The sequence below is a fragment of the Apodemus sylvaticus genome, chromosome 3, assembly GCF_947179515.1.
Source record: "Apodemus sylvaticus chromosome 3, mApoSyl1.1, whole genome shotgun sequence".
NCBI classification, from domain to species: domain Eukaryota; kingdom Metazoa; phylum Chordata; class Mammalia; order Rodentia; family Muridae; genus Apodemus; species Apodemus sylvaticus.
Genome location: NC_067474.1, coordinates 19,852,087 through 19,868,142, shown reverse-complemented (window position 1 = coordinate 19,868,142; position 16,056 = coordinate 19,852,087). Strand labels below are relative to the sequence as shown.

At 43.3% G+C, this 16,056-nt stretch overlaps 1 protein-coding gene across 3 annotated transcripts in view; it reads right to left on the bottom strand.

Moving 5' to 3' along the window:
- The window catches only part of Fam110b (family with sequence similarity 110 member B), a 133,614-nt gene that overhangs the window by 73,212 nt on the left and 44,346 nt on the right, over positions 1-16,056 (bottom strand). The window lies entirely within an intron of this gene.

The window sequence follows — 16,056 nt, the reverse complement described above, 5'->3', positions numbered from 1 at the left end:
CAACTTAGAAAGGAAAGGGTTTAGTTTGTTCACAGTTCCAGTTCATCACCAAAAGCACTTACAGCAGGAGCCCACTCAAGTCAGAACCTGGAGGCAGGCGCTGACGCAGAGCCATGGGGGGGGGGGGGTTCTCTACAGGCTTTCTCAGCCTGCTTTTTTATGCCAACCAGAACCCTGAGCCTTGGGCTGGCACCATCTGCAATGAGCGGGGGCCACCCCCATTCACAAATTAGGAAAATGTCGGACGGGCTAGCCTTCTTACAGAGGCAGTTTCTCAACTGAAGCTCCCTCCTCTCTGATGACTCCAGCTTGTGTCAGGTTGACATAAAACTATGCAGTACAAAGGCTAAGTATGTAATTACCTATAAAGCTCCAAACTGTGTTTTTCTATATAAAATAGCCACCTGCAGTTTAATTTCAGAATGCTGTGTTTTTCATGAACTGTATCTGGGTCCCCCATGTCTCCCCTGTTGATACATAATAATACAGGTACATGCCCTGTTCCAAGTTCCTTTCTAGCAAGGAAACAGTTTTCCTGGTTACATAATCCTGTTAAGAGCGCTGGCAGTAATTACAGCACCTTTTCACTTCAGGAGTGTTAGTCTTCCACAGCATTCATCACTCAGTAATCTGAACAAGAAAAGTATTGTGTCCTTCAAGAATGATGAAGTTACATAAAAAAAAAAATACTCTCTTGAAAGACAGAACCAGAGAACGGTTTCTAAATAAAGATGAAAATCTGTGTCACGCATTTAAGGATCTTTCTTAGGTGAACAATATACACATTATGAACGTAATAAAAGCAGTTCCTTCAGACATTTTTGGGACAATGTGTGTGTCTCTGGTGAGAATCGTCGTTTGAGCTGTGGGTTGCTGCTGCATACACAGAGAGGGCACCATTCTAAGCACACAGGACCCACAGAATAAGCACATGGGAAAGACAAGTTTTGTTCCTGTATTACTTTTATTACATGCACGTTACTAACCCTGGAAGCGACTTGCAGGATACTATATCCTTTCTTGGGCTTCTCTTTTATTTTATATTCAGAGTCAGATTTCGAGTGAATTCAAATTTCAAAGTATTTGATTATATCCCTCTCAAATGACTGTTGAAGGTCTCAGTCAGCCAGCATCCTGTTCAGAGAGCTACCTGAAGTCCACTACAGGCAGATTCCCTCAGAGGGAGGCTTTCCATTTCTCTTACACATACAAGAATATGGCGGAGAACTTTTTATCACATAAAAAAAAAAACAAAAAAAAACAAAACAAAACAAAAAAAAAGACTCAAGCCCACAAAAGTGACTCTGTACTAATCACATAGAAGCTTCAAATTAATGTCCAAGACACATTCTTGTTTTTAGGATTTATTTTGTTTATTTTATGGATATGCGTACACTGTAGCCGTACAGACAGTTGTGAGGTTGTGAGGTTGTGAGCCATCATGGGGTTTCTGGGTATTGCACTCAGGACCTCTGCTTGCTGGGGCCTGCTCACTCAGGCCCGCTCGCTCCAGCCCTGGTCACTCCGACCCCACTAGCTCTGGTCCAAAGATTTATTATTATATGTAAGTACAGGATAGCTGTCTTTAGACACACTAGAAGAGGGCATCAGATCCCATTATGGATAGTTGTGAGCCACCATGTGGTTGCTAGGATTTGAACTCAAGATCTTCGGAAGAGCAGTCAGTGCTCTTACCCACTAAGCCATTTTACCAACCCCCGAGAAACATTCTTTAACAGGCAAGTGTCCCAAAAGCCTAAGACATTAGCATAGAAGTGACCCAGGGTCCAGAGGGTAGTGGTAAGAACTGTCTGTGCTGTATCCTGATGATATTCCACATGCCATAGACCAGAGATGTTTTGTGGCTTTGACCATCTTCCCCATGATGAATAAGGAGGAACTTCAAGTTTATTTCTGTTTTACAAACAGAAGTCATGTGATGCAAGTCCTGTACAGAGAAGGTACCCAGTGTCCCCCTTCCCCCCCCCACCCCCCACTGAGGGCATTAGGCTAGGGATTAGCTTTTAGCTTCTGTAACAGATTTTGGAAATAAGTCAACTTAGTAGATGAGGGCTGATTGAGTGCACAGGTTTGGGGTTTCAGTCCATGAGTAGTTCTATGGATTGGGTCTTATGTCACACATGACACAGAGCCAGGGACCTGAGCATTGGAGGTCTGTTCTCCTTGGAAAAGAGGAAGGATGGGATCCCAATCTTCCTTTGGCAGCATGCAACAAAAGAATGTGTGATACCCCCAGTACACCTCTTTCAGGATTCATTATTGTCTAGTAGCATCAAGGTAAAAACTAAGTCTTAACAGAAGTGTCTTTTGGGAGCAATGCAGTTCTAAACAGGATATGAGGTCATTTCATTGTATGTGCAGTGGTCTGACCATCAGAGTGAATTCTGACTGCTCCAGGGAAGGTAAGAGCTCTTCATTGCCTTGCTCCTCCAGCAGAGTGACATAGTCTGGCTCCTGAGAATGAATGTTTCAGCTCTTCTGCTTGCATGCCTGACATCACGGAGCCAGGGCTCTCCCACAGACCTCCTTCTTAGACAGAAGGGAGAGAGAAACGGGGAGGGAAGATCTTTTGATTTGCTTGTCATTTTCTTAAAATGTCCTCATTTTCAGCAGCTGTTACACACAATGTCTCCTTGTTCTTTTTGCAAAATCATCTATGCTCTCCCAAAATATGCTGTGTGCTCTGTACCTTTTGGGAAAATGTATTTTACAGGAAAAATAAATCTCCATTGGTAACCTAAAAAAAGCAACTGTTGACAATACTGGTCGGTTTCAGCATTGCTAAATTAGCTAGAATTTTGTTAAGTGCATCTACTATATCTCCCTCTTTGATTTCCTAGTGTGGGAGGCTCCTTAATCTGTGTTCACTCATGCCTGCACACACTAATCCTTTCAGCATGAGTCTCTGACCCACATCACACGGAGATGGAATGCACTGCACCAAATTTTTCCTATCTGAACAAACTGAAGTCATCCAACTGCAAAACGAACACTGCACCTGCAAAACTCAATGTCAGAATCATTCATGAATGATGGGTGCCTTGTGGCGGTGTGAGCCATCAGGAGCAGCCTAGATGGGTGGTATAGGTGTTCACAGAGATAAGAAAGGATCTTTCTACCTGAGGAGAACAACTGACCTGCCGCATGAAGCCAAGGAAGGAAAGACAAGAGTTTGGAAGTGTAACAGCACATGTACAATTGATTCTGACAGATACGTTCAGAAAATTCAAAGGCATTTCAAAACATAGCAAGGAAACAACTGGCTATCCATTTGAAGAAACAGTAAACTCGGACCCCTGTTTCACACCAGAAACAGCTGCTTGAGATAGACCCAACCTGGGAATTATTCAACCACCTGAGGACATATACTACACCAAGACATTTATAGTAGCTTTCTTCAAAATGTTTAAGAGAAAGCCATCAGAACAGTATTAATAGGAGTAGAGAGGCACAAATGGTGGAATGTGCACACAGTGGGAAACTACCATCAGCAGAGTACGACTAGGTATCAGATATGAAAGATGATGCTCAAAGATGCTATACTGATGAGAGGAACTATACCAGAGATTACTTGCTGTATGGTTTCATTTATTGCATTCAAAACTAGATCCAACTGACGTACGCTGTCAGAAAAGAGAAATCATTCTTCCTTGCCCAACTGTAAAGGAGTAAAAGAGAAAAATTTGCTGAGATGTTGCAAATGTCTGTTCTGTAGCAGTGTTCTCCAAGAGTAAACCATTCATCTGGGGGAGGGGCTCCTTAAGACACAGAATGTGTACACCAAGGTAAAACAAAGAGCAGGTGAAATAATCCAACCTGAGAGTGAGCTCATTAACCTGAGAAGTAAATACCAGACAACAGCTTCAGGAAGTTCCTGAAACAGACCAGATTAACGAGACTTCTCTTTACACACGCTTATATAACAGTAAGGACAACTGAAGGATATTCTCAGACCTGCTGAGCTACCAAAAAGAAGCAGAGACCAGTCAAGGTACCTGGAAGACGCTAAAACCAATTGTGCTACCTGGAAAGGAAACTCTCCAACCTGTCAAGATGACTGCATGTTGTACAATGTGATCCAGATCTCCATTTTCTGTGAGCTGTCACCCATATTAGGGTGGCTATGGTAGCTTAGCTTTCTTAGAATAATTTCTGTTCCTTTAAAGTAACCTCTCACCCATATTCCTGTAACTAACCCTAATAAAACTCACTGGCTCACCCAGTTGGACTATGTGGTACCCATACTCAGGTCTGTCATCAGTTCCCTATTTGGGGTAAGTAGATATTTTCCTGTAGGAATAGTGTCAAACAACAATATCCTATGTCTCTATGGGGGTGAATGTATTTGTCAGAACTTATCAATTGTGCACTTATAGTACATGAGTTGAGGTTGACTAGTACACAGAAAGTTCGAACTCCCCTCTCCTCCCAAAAAATTTTCCAAAACAAAACACTGACCTGATTTCTTCTTAACTAAAAATCAGAGTCATACTAGTTATTTCAAAGTTTCAAAAAAGAAGAACTTGGAGCTGGGCTCCTGTAGGTGAGGAAATTGTTGTTTGTACTTTCAAAGACAAAATTACCCTCTCAGAGAGTTCTAAAGCACGAGAGTGAGAAAACGTCATTGCCTGCATCAGTGACTCCAATGACAGTGTATAGGACAAGCAAGAGTATGACAAGGTGCTCAGCACTGAGTGAAGGAGAAGGAAAGCAGTGCCCGCTCCTGGCCAGTCTTTGCTTCACACTGGCCCAGAGACACGTACACAAGCTTGGCCCACACTGGACAGTATCAATCATTGGTAACTGCTGCAGCCATGCGGTGACAGAGAACACTCGTGGCAAGATCATTAACCTCATCCAGGTCACACAGGAATAAGCCAAGGAAAAAAATTAAAGTTGAACGGTGGAAATGATGTATTCTAGTTTGCTTTCCTGTTGCTGTGGTTAGCTTGTGATGAAGGGAAGGAAAGGGCTTTTGAGGAACAGTTCGTCATTAGAGGACATCAGGTGCTCAAGCAGGAAGTAAAGCAGAAACCAGGGAGGAAGGCTACACAGGCTAGCTCACTGGGGCCAACCCACCTGAAGGATGATGCTGTCCACAGTGGGCTAAAATCAAAACGGTCTTTCACAAATATGAGATTCTCTCCTCCCAGGTGACTCTAGGCTGTAACAAGCTGGCACTAAGGACTAACCAGGACAAATGTTTTAAGCCCCCAAGGAAGTAAACTACAGTCTAAATATCTCAATATCCAAGAAAAAGTAGCTTTGCAAATAACTTTGTACCCAACAGTCAGATGTGCCCATATACAGACCTGTGTGTGTGTGAGTGGTTGTGTGTGTGTGTGGCCTGTATGTGCATGAGTACAGGCATGCATGTACATGAAAATGTGCATCAACTCTCCAGGGCCTCTTATGCATGATCCCCCGCCATTTCTTTACTATGTCAATAGCTCGTATTTCAGGTTGTAACAGATACGAGAGATGCCTGAAGAAATCTATGCATCTATCACCCCAAGGCCTAAAAATTAGAGAAGCAACCTGTAGGCAACCCACCAACTGCTCAACAGGAGTCCCAGCAAAGTGTGGTCACGGTAGTGAATTTTCTTCTAACATTGGTGTACATAAATCAAGCAGTAATTAGATTTTGCTGCACTGAACTGGATTGGTCTGTCAATCTCCTCCACCAGGCACAGGCAGGGAGGACAAGCAGCCCATTGCCATTAAGAGCACAAGTGTCTTTGTAGTGAGCCTTGTGTTCAATCTTAGTCCTAAAGTACAGGACTTTAGAGAGGTGCAGTAAGTCACAGAGCTCCGAATCCATGCTGTGTGGTGAGAATTCCAGGGATGGGATGACCAGAGTCAGGGCGTGGCGATCTGAAACGGGCACAACTGAGCATGACTTGACAGCAAAGGCTCACATCAGTTCAGAGTACAGTGGTGCAAAACTGAAGCAGTTTATAAGAAAAGCAATGTTGTAATCCTCACAGAGGCAGACGTAAGCCATGCACACATGACACACATACAGAGGAAGTGGAGTGAAATGAGCAACCACATAACTTTAGTCAAAGCACACCCAACTTTAGGACATAAACAAGTCACCACAGACACTTCACACAGGAGGCTGGAGCACATAAGCACATACACGAAACACACCCTCAGGGGGAGGTCAGTTTTAACAAGTTCTGTGAACTGAAATCTAACTTTTAAGCTTTTTTGACCCAATACTATTATACCTAGGACCATGCACATACCTAGGCAAGCACTGTACCCCAAACGATCTCCCAACCCTCTTCTTATTTTTATTTGGGACAAGGTCTCATTAAGTTACCTTTGAAGTCATTCTGTTGCCCAAGCTGGTCTCAACTTGCAATTCTCCTGTGCCCACCTTGCCCACAGGTATGTGTACAGACCTTCACTGCCAAACCCAGCAAAATACCCGTGTACCCTTAATCTGATGGGTTTTGTTTTGGTTTCTCCAATTTATTAATATTTTTAAAACTGCAAAAATTGTAATAGTGATAGAAATCCAAATACCAATGAAGAATTAGTTCGAACCTCTGACCATCTTCTACTAAGAACTCATCCTGGGAATTTTCAAAGCTCAAACATGAGTTATTCCAAAATTATGAAAGTTTTAGATTTTAAAAAGCTGTATGTTATGACCTGAGAATTGGAACACTTTTCATCAACAACCACACTGTAAATGCTTCAGGCCATTATAATATAAAACCAGCCACATTTAAGGCCTAAATAAATGATCATATATACATGTTAATAAGATTTTACCTGTATAAGGGAAGAGTAGATTTGTCCCAAAGACCATAGCCTGCCAAGCAGAAATGTAGATGACACTAAAACATTACACAGACTTCAGCCTCCAGTACATATTGGAATGCTTAAAGCGCAAGCTCTGGATGACTACTGTCGGGATCAGTGTGGGCCGTACACTAGGCAGCCTTTCCACTGGGCTCTGCGACCTCACGTTTCTCTCGTCTGGATGATGGGACGGCTGTGCCCACTTTCTACTGCCCAGGAACTTTTGCGCAGGATAAAAGATGACTTTAAATGTCTGCCTCCCCATGGCAACAGAGCAAAGGGGTTTATTTTCACTTCAAGTTCCCTGTGAATATGGAACATTTTAGCCAACTATGTGGTGAGAACTCTACATTGAGTATTTGGAAACCAGCATTTTACTCTTACATAAAAACAGATGTCTCTACTCTTGGGTTCCCAGGCTCAAGATAATTCTTTTTTGCTGTATGTTTTAAATTAAAAAAAAAAATATTTAAACAGGAGAAAGAGCAGGAAGTAAAATCCAAACTTCCTTTTAATACAAATTTGGGAGAATCCCAGGACGGTGATCCTGTGTGTGTTTGCAACAGAGAGGCATGGGTGTCAGAAGCAATGCACAACTTGTCATCATAGCAAACGGTCCCAGGGACCCGCAGGTCACCCCATTTAAAGCAGAGCCACCTTCCTGCAATAGTTAGGGAACAAAGTAAGGCCAGCCACCACAAACACAAATTAGTTCCTTGTAAAATACACTCGGACAACTGTGGGCCCATACATTGCTGACTGACAACTTCCATGAGGTGATATCAAAATGTCAATGTGAGTGGACGCTCTTGAATGAATTCACCCATGGCTGCCTAACGGCGCACCTGGAAATCCCCTCCTGTGTTCTGACAGGTAAGTCAAAGACCACCCCGGCAGCAAGTCCCCAGAAACCAGCCAGACTCCGTCCTATGCCTCTAACTCAGCTCCTTTTCTTACTGGCTCTGTTAATCAGGACGCTACTCCAATGCAGTCAACATTGCCCTTGTCTGTGACGCAAGCACATTTACTTCTAAATTCTTGGCCGTTTGCTGCTTCCGGCCTCTTCCACTCATCCTCACTTGTGTCTACACCACACCAGTGTTTGGCAGATCTCTCTTTGATCACCAACTCAGGCCGGCTCCCCGTAGCCCATCTTGTCAAGTTCACCATTCTCCCTGCATGTCCGGCCTGTTGACAGCAAACCCAGGCTAAACCTTTCACCTGGTCCACTTTGCGTCTGCATGTTTGACTCCAGGCCTCATCTGCCCACTACTACCTTGGGGGCAACTGACCAAAATGTACAGATGAAGGAATGAAATTATAAGCTCAAATTTCCCAGTCCTGATAAGTAACAATAGCGATGACATACAGGAAGTACTACTTTTCTCTGCCATAGAAAAACGGTGAGCTTAAGAATAAAGATTACCCATTAAAAGTAGCCTGCAGCGTGCTTAAAGTGATATGGCCATGGTGGTTCAGTGGATGATGATCACACAGTCAACAGGGGACCCAATACCCTGCGCACTGAGGCAGCACAGTATGGACAGTATAGAAGTGTGTTTGTGGCACAGTGCTAGTAGTATGAAAACAATACAAACACTGCTAGGCTGAGCACTATTCTCCACAAGAAATGACTGTTGCTGGCATATGCACTTTTCTTGCCAGTACTGGGATTAAACCTAGAGGCTTCTGCATGCTAGGGAGTTTCTCTAACACTGAACCACATTTCAGACCTTTAAAACAATCTTTGATATCTTTTTAATTGGAGAGAAGGTTTTGTTAAGTTACCCAGGCTGATAGCTAAGCTGCAATCATCCTTCTGGAATATCTAGGATGCAAAGATATATTATGCGTTTTGCCATTATGGCCAACTTCTACAGCTATCTTTACTATATACTTAATATACAGCTTCAAAAGACAAACTGCAAAACAGTCTGTTGTGTTACTCTAGAAGGAGCCTCACACCTCTGCTGACTGTGTCACTGGACTGCACTGCAAGGCCATGTGCCTGCCAGCCTCACCGCTTCCATCTTGGAAGGGTATATGCGTGATGCAGACAGAATTACCCGAGGACAAACTTCTTAGAACGAGTGAGGCGTGATTGTTTGAGCACTGGAGTAAAGCTGGCAATTCCCAAGCATTTTAGCTAAACTTTCTGGGAAGGCAGAATTCTTAAGTGACCCTATGATTTCCCACTCTACTGTGTTCACCTGAAAAATGTCCTGAGACAGTAAGTACAGGATTTACACTGCAAGCTGGTCCGCAGGAAAGGAGACAAGACAGCCCCAGGCCAATATCACAGGCTTTAAAACGGTTCCATCTGGTTGATGACATATAAGAAAGCACAGAAGCCTGAGCTCCTCAGAGGAGCAGACAAGTGATCTCTTGCTGGCTGTATTGCTCCTGAGAAGGCCTACGTGACTGATTGGCAAGCAGTTTCAGGTAGAAACTGAAAACTGTCCCCAGCCAGCAGGCAGGGACTGGAGCCACAGCCCTGTCAACAACTGAGCTTGGTCAGACTCATCCCTAGAGCCTCGCCGAGAACACGGCCATGCGATGCTAACGCTATCAAATCTTAGCCTGTGGTGGGCTCTGCTCCTCAGGACTGGGTGCTGTTTGTGGAGAACTAGACTAAAGAACGGTAGAGAACTAATGTGCTTCCCTGTGTTCACAGAGAAATAGCAGCATCCCCTAAGCACTAGAAACCCTGCTAACTGTCCCCCACAGACCTGAGCACTCAGCCAATGGCAGAAGAGCAGGTGTCAGTGGTCACCAAGGAGGCATCTACCCTTCCTACAAAACCATGAGATTTCAGGAGGCAGAGGCACCGCGCTATAATGCAGTGATGGCTTTTGTCTCCTGACCTGTTTTCATAGAGATAATCTGAAAGACAATAACGAACAAGTCGTTTCTCTCAAGTGCTCAAACGGGAATCAGGCCTTTTGTGATATTGTATTGATGCTATTATCAACGACAGAAACAAAAGCCATAGAGCTTATGATAACAAAGTCAGCAGTAGAGAATGTTTTGTCCATTACTTTTCATCAGATAGATATTAACTACTAAAGCACAAATATTTTATAAGTGAAATTACTGTTATTTCACTTGAGACATACCTGTCCAGTGTCTACTCCGCGGCAGATATTACACAGCACAGGTACCCTTGCTCTCTAAACTGCCACAGTCTGTTACAGAGGGTTGGGGATATCTGAAGTAACGGAAAGCACTACCAAGAAGTATGCTTTTAGAAATGAGTACCATGATAAATTTTATATTACTTTTTAAGGAGGGCTGGAGTTTGAAGCTAACCTGTAGTCTGTGATAAAAGAATACTGTTTTGGGGTGAAGCAGACCCACACTGGGATCCGTACTGCCAAGCGCCAAAATGATGGGGACAATGAGGATTCTTTTTCCATAACGTAATGAGTATCATGCAAGCAGCCGCCCAGAACCTGCCCTAAAGGAACACCTGAGCCTTCTATTTTTATCCTCTTGATATGAGTAGATGATTTTCCTAAAAAAAAATGTTTTTGCAGATGCTTTTAGATGAGCTTAATTAGACAAAACCACTACAAAGCACCACGTTTTTATAATGCTGGATGATGTGTAAGCAGCTAGTGTATGAAGCAGTTTGAGGAGGTCTAGCCCTGATTTTCCACAGCACACAGAATCCAGGGAACAAGCTTCCCTGCTAGCAAGTATTCATATGAGTAAGAAAAATAAAAACAGAAGTTAATGTTTAAATCAATCCTTACTTGGACATTACACTTCCTCTCACCCTTCACCCACTGAGCACACCAACTCCACCTACAGGGAGCTGGCGTTCAGAATCCCCATTATGTACAGCAAGAGGCATACAAGCACACAAACCCTTTATGTCCTGTAACTAGTTTTTCATAAGAACCAACAAAAATGTAAGACAGGATTCCTGTATTACCTGTGACAAAAGGGATGATTTGGTCTTAAAAAAAAAAAAAAAGATGGGAGAGGAGAAGGGGAGGAGAGGAAGGAGACAGACAGACAGACAGTCAGACAGTCAGACACACACACACACACACACACACACACATACACACACGAGAGAGAGAGAGAGAGAGAGAGAGAGAGAGAGAGAGAGAGAGAGAGAGAGAGAGAGAGAGAGTCAATCAGAGGAGGATGAACACCGGGAGCCTCTGGCCCACAGCTGTGTACTAGTGAACCTCAGCTTGATCTCCTGGGCTCTAGGAACCTGAACAAGAAATCATGGTTGAATAGGAGATGATCACTGGGCCCTTCCAAGGAAACAAAAATGGTATTGCAGATGTAGCTCAAAAAAGCGCTCATAATCAACAATCTTAAACCTCATTACCCACAGCCTCTCCAAACACAGAGCACATGGCTTCAGGTGTGTTTTCCTTGGTCAGGCTGGACTCTTTGAGTGGTTTGAAGGCATATGGAATAAGTTGAAATTCTGAAACACACTGTGTCACTGCTTTGAAAAAGTGAAGTTTAACACAGGAAAGAAACCCACTAGAGTTTTCCATAATTCTGCTTAATTAGGATCAGTCCTAAAATGCCAATTTTAGTACTGTTAGGAAATGTCCCTACTGTCACCAGTATTTTCTCTACATAACTCTTCTACTCAACTTTCTTTTCTTTACAAGTCTGGGAACATTACAGATAGAGACACCAACTCTAGACACCTGTCATATATACCTAAGTCTCCTGACTTCAACACCCATGTCCTTAAAAGTCTACATACTGTATGTGAAGGCAAACACTTGCAGCTAACCCTGACAGTCACAGTAGATCAGGACCCCATCACCACTGCTCAGCAGAAAGCAGACTGGACAGTACACTAGACACATATTCAAACCTAACCACTGATGGTTGCCTGACTTGCAAGCCATCCCTCTTCCTGTGAAATTAGTATATGGAGGTGGTGCATGCTGACAGGAAGACGGTTCTGATGGGTGTGGGGTACAGCAGTACAGTTGCCTAGCATGCACAGGACCTGCTTCCATACCCTATAGCAACACAGGAAAAAAAGAAGAGAAAGAATGGAATGTTTTTTGTCCTAGGGTGAGACCTGGAAAAAGGTCTCCTTTGGGTCCCTGCCCTAAGTGAGCAAGAAAGCAATCATGTATAAAGAGTATACAGATATGCTAAATCATGTACATAAAGAGTATACAGATACACTAAAGGCTTTCTGGTCATTTCAAGTAAGTTCATGGGAGACTATGTTGTAAAGAGACATCTCACTGTACACTGTATACTACAAAACAACAACAAAACTGTGATGATGCTGTCAGGGACAGACTCCCTCCACAGCATCTTGATTTCCACTGGCAGATCACAATCTTGAATGTGGCTCAGCTGCCATGTCACAGTGACATTCCTAGGTGGGACATTCACCATTCTTACTGCACAGACCTGCAGCACGCCATCTTGCCAATGAGTGTTACTCCACTAATTCTTAAAGTAATTCATTAACAGACAACTAAGCTTTGACTTTTAACTAATTAAAGTACATTAAAGAGTTTTAGTTTTAGCTAATTAAGTCACTATTGTCAAAAACAAAGTAGAATAAATCCTATATATATACACCGAATATAACGAATATATATATATTCGTTATATTCGGTGTATATATATATAATATATATATATCACCTATATATACCGAAATTTTTTGATTACCTGAGGAATAGTTTGAGGGTTCCATTTCTATCAATGATTAAAGTCTTCTGCCCATTCCAAAACATTAGCCACAACCAGCATTTTGTTAGGGTCTCCATGAGTCCCTAATACAGGAGTCACATAGCTAGAAAGGCCCCCTTAAGATAGGAAGCAATATACTAAAGTATGATGGGGTGGGCTTAGTACCACTAGGTAAAGATAACTAAATGATATGAAAGGGAATGTGGGAAAATCAGGGGGTCTTTAATTATGGAAAGGGAAGGAGGGAGATCAATATAGGAGAGGAGGAGAGAAATTAACAATATGGATGTCTAAAGTCATTAAGAATCACATTTGTATTTACCTAAAATTGCATACATTACATATAAATATATGTATGTACACATACATGCATAGTTTAAATGAAGTTATCCCACTTGGGCTGATGAGAGTCCCACCAAAAACCACTGACTCTCTAACAAAATCATCAATACAAGGCATAAGAAACCCATTTAAGATGTCAGTCAGGGGACTCCAAGAGTCCCTCAGAACAATCTAAGCTGTTGCTATTGCCTTATGGTGCCTCTATGACACTGAAGGTGAGTCTCTATTGCAGAAACCACACATACTTTGGACACAGGACTCAGACAACTCAAGTTGGATCTTAATTTAAAGCCTTCTTCCTGAGGATGAGCTTCCAGAGTTCCAGTAGGTATGAAACCTGTGAGAGAAGCATTTGTTCTACCCAGTGGTAGCACCTATGAACCACAAGAGTAACCAGCATTGGCTGAGAATGCTAAGAGGGCAACTGTGACTCAAATCTTGGTGGTAACAACCAGATCTCCAAGTGAACTCAAGACCCACTCAACAGAAGTGTGTGTGTGTGTGTGTGTGTGTGTGTGTGTGTGTATGTATGTATGTCTGTGTGTGTGTGTGTGTGTATCAGTACTAACCCTGATTTGCTACAGAAAACCCAGCTAACTGCCGAAGGCTAATAAAGTCATGAATCTTAGAGGAGAAGCCACAAACACTGCTTTACTAAATCACAATTATTTCTAACTCCATTGTAAATATTTATCCTTGAATGCACATGAGTGTAGCTCTCACATTCATCATGAAACATCTCTTTGCAATAGATATCAAAAGAGAAAAAAAATATTGGCCAAAACACAGAGATCAGGTGCTCCTTGGATGTCAAGCTCCAATGGACATATCTACCATACAATTCCTGTACCTAATGTTCAGAGATCATTACAGAAGCGGGGAGGGGTAGAGCGGAAAGACAATAAGAGCCAGAGGAAATCTGTTGTGAGGTTGTGTCTCCTAGAACTAACAGGGAAGTGTTATCCATGATACCTCAACCATAATATAGGGGCCTAAACCAAACCTGAACCAACAGGACCAATAGAAATGCTACTGTGGAAGAGGGAACTCTCACTGGGCCTTGCCCGTAGACAAAGAACTACAGGCAATTAAGAAATGCTGAGAGCATTATAATCTTCCCCAGGGATGAGCCCTCAACTAGTTATCCAGTACCAAGTGGTTAGTACTGATACACACACACACACACACACACACACACACAGAGACATACATACATACACACACACACACACACACACACACACACACACAGAGAGACTTACATACACACACCCCACTAAATGACTCAGCAAGTATTACTTATTACATCTCTGCATGTGCATGTGTGTGCACTTGAGATGCAATTAGGGGAAAAACCATGAATCTGAGAGAAAGCAAGCAGGAGACATTGGACTCATTGGAGTGAGGAAGGTAATGAAAAAATGATGCAATTATATTTTAATTTAAATTTTGTAAAAGTTAAACGTCTTCAGAAAAAATTAATCAGGGATTTATTTCCAAACCGCAGGAAAGTTCCTGATAGAAAAGGATGTTTTGCCAGGCGGTGGTGGCGCACGCCTGTAATCCCAGCACTCTGGGAGGCAGAGGCAGGCAGATTTCTGAGTTCGAGGCCAGCCTTGTCTACAGAGTGAGTTACAGGACAGCCAGGGCTACACAGAGAAACCCTGTCTCGGGAAAAAAAATAGAAAAGAAAAGAAAAGAAAAGAAAAGAAAAGAAAAGAAAAGAAAAGAAAAGAAAAGAAAAGAAAAGAAAGGGGAGGGGAGGGGGGAGATGAGGAGGGGAGGGGAGGGGAGGGAAGCGGGGCAGGGGAGGGGAGGGAAGGGGAGGGGAGGGGAGGGGAGGGGAGGGGAGGGGAGGGGAGGGGAGGGGAGGGGAGGGGAGGGGAGGGAAGGGAAGGGAAGGGAAGGGAAGGGAAGGGAAGGGAAGGGAAGGGAAGGGAAGGGAAGGGAAGGGAAGGGAAGGGAAAGAAAAAGGACATTTTGAGGAGTAACAACTTTCCAGAAATGGCCAAATCCTTACGAGGCAAGGCTTCATCTGGAAGGTAAAGTTCGGACACCAAGGACTCCAACATCTGCTGGAGCACCCGGGCAGCTGAGGGCACAGCTGGTGCTCGCATGGAGCTGCCTCTTCCTGTTCCTTCCCTCACAGCAAGAGGCATACTAGTGGACAGCCATCTTCAGGTTATGTAATCAGCCATGAACAAGACTCCATTCCTAGCAGGGTGCAACTGTCCCTAGGCTCTTATCCCCTGCCTGCTGAGGGCCTGTTTCCTTTCATGTTATTTGAGTGCAGCCAGTCACCAGGGGACAGCATTTCTACCCTGAGAACCAGAGCCATCTCTGAAGTGTAATCAGAATTTAGATCCTGGGATCCCAATGGGCAAGAACGTTAGAACACGATGCAGACCGACCCCAGCTGTAGAGATCCCTGCTAGTCAAGTACGAGATGCACAGCTAAGAATCAGAAGTTGACCTGGCATATTAATCAGCTTTTCTTTATCCATTTTCAAAGTATTTCGATGTAGATAAGGTTTTTAGATATTGAAAACCACACCTTAAGAAATTGTAAAGAGGAATTAAATGTAGATATGCTTCCTGCATCAGGCACACTGACATATACTGTGCTAGACAACTGCAATCCACATGCAATGCTGGCATGTGGGTGGTGTACCAGAATGGCTGATCAAGCACTTAGTTCTTTACTCTTAAAAATATTCTTTACTACACTTGTTTGCTTGTATGTGTGTGTGTGTGTGTGTAGATCCATATGTGGGTGTCAGAGGCGATCTTGAGAAAGTTGGTACTCTCTTTCCACCGTGGGGATTCTGGGGTTTGAACTCAGGCCAGCTGGGAGGTAAGTTCCTGTGCATACTGAGCTAACTGCCAGCCCCAGTTCCCCACATTTAAGCAGCCTCATAAGAGGATCCCACTGGGCAAAATTAAAACAAACATAGTAAAGGCGTCCAGGGAAACTAAGGGTCTGACTACGTAAAGCTATCCACGCAAGCACCAAGCGGGGAACAAACGGCCCCGCAGATGCTGCTGTGTGTGCTGTCCTCCTTACTGCTGCCGCTGCCTGAAAATGCACACACTCGGTTTCAAATTCATTTACAACTACAATTTTAGAACTTGTTCATCAGAAATCAGCAATCAGTGCAATTCACTGAACAGAATATG